This window comes from Lolium perenne, chromosome 5 (genome assembly GCF_019359855.2).
Source record: "Lolium perenne isolate Kyuss_39 chromosome 5, Kyuss_2.0, whole genome shotgun sequence".
In the NCBI taxonomy this organism is placed as follows: Eukaryota; Viridiplantae; Streptophyta; class Magnoliopsida; order Poales; family Poaceae; genus Lolium; species Lolium perenne.
Window position 1 is genome coordinate 79,868,694 of NC_067248.2, and position 5,397 is coordinate 79,874,090.

Genomic DNA, 5,397 nt, shown 5'->3' on the forward strand with positions numbered 1-5,397 from the left:
GCTTTCAACGACAGACTCACAGAGTCGAGTGATTAAGAATTACGGTAATGGCATTTTTCTCAACATTCGTGTTGCACACTTATCTCACTACCACGTGATTAAGAATTACGGTAATGGCATTTTTCTTAGATTTACATAGAAACTTGAGAGTTAATGTAAATGTAAACAAGCATTTGCTCATAATGCATTACCTGTTCAGTTGTAACATTACAACACGCAATTTCTTCCAAGTATTAGGTGCCTGTCATAATTTACTAACTAGATGAGACCCTGCGCATGCTCCTTTTTTTTCTCTTGTGGTTAAACCCGAGATCAATCTCAACATGACATTCCTTCACTTGATTTCATTTCTAACTTCATTTACGTCTCCCTCCGTATCAGTTTAACAAGCAACCATGTAATTTGAGAAAACACTTAGACTATTATTTTGATCAATAAAATATAAATTATATATCAACAATTATATCATTAATTAGAAATCTTTTTTGTAGACATATAATTCACATTTTGTTGACTAAATTAAAGGTGAAAGTTCGTCTTAAACGGTATCGGAGGGAGTACTATCATCATGTTTTAGAATGCAACTCATAATTTCCTATCTAAGTAATGATGCCGGACAATATGAACATGGAAATGGCAGGAGGTGACGGTGAGTGGTTTTGCATGATCGAAGAATCTATAGGGATGTGAAGGAGGGGATTTGCGAGACGGCGAGGTGGAGTAGAAGGAGTTTCTAGTGAAGGATCAGGGGCGCGAGTGGCAAAGGGAAAAATGTGTTCGGCAAACATGACATGTTGTGAGATATGAATGCGACTAGATGCAAGATCAAGGCAGCGGTATCCTTTGTGTTCGTTAGAGTAACCTAAGAAAACGCAGGGGATGGATCGAGGAGCTAATTTATTGGGTGAGGTGGCATATACGTTGGAAAAACAAAGACAACCAAAGACACGAAGTTTAGGATAGTTGGGATGACAAAGAAATAGCAAGAAAAAGGGTGTCGTGTTGGGAGTTTTTGTTAAAGGACGGATGTTAAGAAGATATGTGGCCGTGCGCAGAGCTTCCGCCCAAAATTTTGGTGGCATAGAGGATTGAATAAGAAAAGTACAAACGATGTCGTTGAGAGTTCGGAGAGAATGCTCGGCCTTGCCGTTTTGGGGAGATGTATAGGGACAAGAGAAACGAAGAAGAATGCCATGCTGGAAAAAAATTTGTCAGTTCCTAAGATTATCGAACTCATGTCCATTGTCACATCAAATAAAGCGAATAGGGAGGAAGTAGTGGGTGTATACATAGGGTTAAAATTTGAGAAAATTTGTATGAACATCAGATTTGTTGCGGAGAGGAAAAGTCCAGACAAAGTGAGTAAAATCATCGAGAATAACGAGATAATACTGAAAACCAGATATACTAATATGTGGGGATGTTCCTAAATCACAATGTAAAAGCTCAAAAGGAAAAGTGCTAGAGGATCTAGATGAACTAAAAGGAAGGCGTACATGTTTTCCTAACACGACTCACACAAGGTGGAATCATGATTATTATTTCATTGGAGAGAAAAATCACTAAGTATGGAGGACAAGGTTTTATTGTTGGGGGTGGACGAGACACTGGTGCCAAAGGTTACGGAGGCCATCTGGGAGGTGGTTGGGCTGGCGGCAGGGACTCCTTGGAGAGAATAAAGATCACCGGAGCTATTGAACTGAGCGGTCTCTGCCTTGGTCAGAAAATCCTTCACAGATAAGCCAAAAGGGTCAAACTCGAGAGAGACAAGTTTACCAGTTGTGAATTTACACACGAAAATTAAATTTTGATGAGAGCAGGTGCGACTAGAACATCTCGAAGTAGAAGGGGTTTGGTGGAAGAGGTAGGTGTGTATGGCCGACACAATAGATGGGAATGGTGGAGCCATTGCCTAAAGTTATAGAGGAAAAAGGGGAGGAGATGCAATTTGACAGTATATTATGAAGAAGACATATGACTAGAGGCTCCAGTATCGAAAATCCAGTCCATACCTGAATTTCCCTGAGCAGCAAACTTGTTCATAGCCTGCAAAAAAGCAGCCTGGTCCCAGGCAGGAGTCGGTGTAGGTAGTGATGGTGATGCAGCTGACGGTGGTGCAGGTGACGGTGGTGGCGCAGGTGGAGCTGGCGGCTGGTACAAGGCAGGTGTCGACGGAAGAAGCTGGTACGGGGCACCCACTGGAAGATGCGAGTGGTACGGCGCGGAGAGGGCACCACCATCGAAGGCGTATGGTGCTGAAGGAGTGCATGAGCTGTACATCGAAGCAGCATTTTATGCATGCGCATGTGGCCGCAAGCCCATGAGACCAGGCGACCCGGTGTGGGGGCACATGCCCGGCCGCCAAGAGCGGGAGTAGGCAGGAGGAGCACCAAGCGAGGACGGTGCAGACCATGGCATTGGTCACGCCTGGACGAGACATGTCCAAGGGTCATGAGAGGGATGCCAGTTCACAGATGCTGAAGGCGCAGTGTACAGTGCCGGAGGAGGGCACCGGTGCGGATGGTGGGCAAGGCGGCCTGTATTGTGGATTTTTGCCGCGATAATTTGCGCTTGGGCACCAGCCGGCACTACTAGGAAAAAGCTTATAGGTGGAGGAAAAACGTGCCGGCGCACCACCTAGGACGTGCGCCGGTGGTAGGTGTTGCCGGCGCACCAGGAAGTCGCCGCGCCGGCGATGCAGGCATACTGCCGGCGCACCTCCGTAGAAGACGCGCCGGGGCAAACTCCTGGCATGGGCTCGGCCGATTCGGGCCAGGCCCAGGAAACACTGCCGGCGCACCAGCCCAGGAGCGCTGCCGGCGCACCAGCCCAGGAGCGCGCCGGCGGTAATTTGATATTACCGGCACGCTCCTGGGCTGGTGCGCCGGCAGTGTTTCCTGGGCCTGGCCCGGAGCAACTATAGCCGGATGGGGTATATATTGCCGGCGCACCACGGCCCAGGTGCGCCGGCAATAACCTGGGAGTTATTTCAGCCACCAACCAGCACACTCACTCACACACTCACTACACTCCACTTATCCACACAACCCGAGCCTTCTCCCAACCCAGCTCATTTTTGCCTATTTCTATCCCCAATTTAGCTAATTTGACCAAACAAAATCATATTTTTTGAGCAAATCTTCCCTTCCTACATGCATCTCCCACATCCCCCTATGTAGATCTAGATCTACTATCCCGCGTTGACCGCTCAATCTAGATCTAGATCTAGAAAGTCGGCTTCCATACGCCATTGTCGCGGCGCGTCGTCTCGATCTCGTCGACAATTATATCAAACAAATAGGTGATTAATGAACAAATTGAGGAATGAAATCGACGTATGTTGGACATTTGAAGCAAAGCTCTCGTGTGTGGCATATATATATATGTTGTGCTTGTGCTTGTGTGTGTGTTGGCGTTGAAAATGAGTTGCCAACGTTGCGCCGAAATGTTGATTCATCAAGTTTCCATTTCGGCACATTTCTGGCGCTCCTATGTCCTACCGTGTAGGAAGGTCATGCCGAAATTTTCCGTGAAAACTACCGACGGATGCATGGTTCTAATCAATTATGTAATCTTACCATGCAGGCGATAATGGTTATCGAGATGAGTGAAAGCATCGTGATGAGATATCTGAAACACGCGATCATCGACATGTATGAAAATAAACGCACGGAGGTATTGTGTCCGTGCCGGAGATGCAAACGAGGGAAATGGTTTGACCCGTATTCAGGAAAATTGCAGGGGCACCTGCTCACTAATGGTTTCATGCATGGACACACTCAATGGATGAGCGATGATGGCGCGGAGGTCAATGGGGCGACGGCAGCAGGTGGTAATAATGGCCGGAAAGAAGGAGGGCATCATGACATTGATGACGATGAAGAGTTTGTCGCAGAAGAAGATAACCTTGACGACGATAATAACCTTAACGATGACAATAACCTTGACGACGACGAAGAGGTGCCGCTAGCTTCAGTCGTGCGGGACCCTCATCTTCAAGATCTGCTTCTCGAAAAGACGAAAGGCGCCAAGCGGAAATCAAAGCTTGAGCAACTGGAGATAGACTCGAATACTCCGTTGTACGACTCAGGTCGCGGGTTGGGGGAGTCTCGCTTGAGAGTAGCTCTCGATGTGCTGCAGATGAAGGCGAAACACGGATGGACGGACACAAGCGTCGACGACATCCTGGAATACGTGAAAGATCTCCTTCCTGCCGGGAACACGTGTCCTGGTAGTCTAGCCGAGGCCAAGAGAATCACGTGCCCTCTCGACTTACCCCACGAAAAGTATCACGCCTGCATCAACGACTGTATCATGTATCGCAAGGAGCACGTGGACAAGACCAAATGTCCTGTGTGTGATGCTGAACGGTACAAGAAAGGGAAGAAGAAAGCTCCTCGGAAAGTTGTGTGGTATTTCCCGCTCGCCCCCCGGCTGCAACGGTTCTACGCGGACCGCAAGGAAGCAAAGCTCATGCGCTGGCACGCTGAAAGAAAGGCGGCAGTGTTGAATGATGAAGATCGGATTGAGCACCCAGTGCTGACACACCCTTCGGATGCAAGCCAGTGGAAAGCATTAGATAATGAATTCGGAAGTTTTGGGGCAGAACCCAGAAACATCAGGTTGGGTGCGAGCACGGACGGATTCAATCCGTTCGGAAACCAGAGCAGCACACATAGCACATGGCCCGTGTTTGTATGGATCTACAACCTCCCGCCCTGGCTGTGCATGAAGAGGAAGTACATACAGATGAGTATGCTAATTCAAGGGCCGACACAGCCAGGAAACGATATCAATATGTATCTCGAACTATTAAAGGAGGAGCTTGAAACGTTGTGGGCGGAGGAAGGGGTAGATACATGGGACGCCGTCGCGGAAGAATATTTCCCTTTGAGAGCCGCGTTGATCACGACGGTGCAGGACTACCTCGGATACGGTTACATTTCGTGCCAGGTGTGCCATGGACACAAGGCATGTGTCAGGTGCATGGAAGAGACGATGTTTTTGCAGCTTGGTAAGGATCCCGGCTCTTCGAAAACAGTTTACATGGGGCATCGAAGGTGGCTACAGAAGACTGACCCGTGGAGAAAGCGTGGAGATCTGTTCGATGGTACAAATGAACCCCGAGGACCTCCACGGAAGAAGAGCGGCGAAGATATCGATACATTACTGAAAGGTTGGAAGGAGTGCCCTCCGCCGGGAAAGATACGTCAAAAGCCTGGAGAGAAGAAGAAGAAAAAGGCAACGGCGACGCCGCTCATTGGTGTATGGAAAAGGAGGTCCGTGTTTTGGGACTTGCCGTACTGGAAAATTCTCGATACACCTCACTGCCTTGATGTCATGCATATTACAAAGAACGTGTGCGAGAGCTTGCTTGGCACTCTTCTCAACATGCCG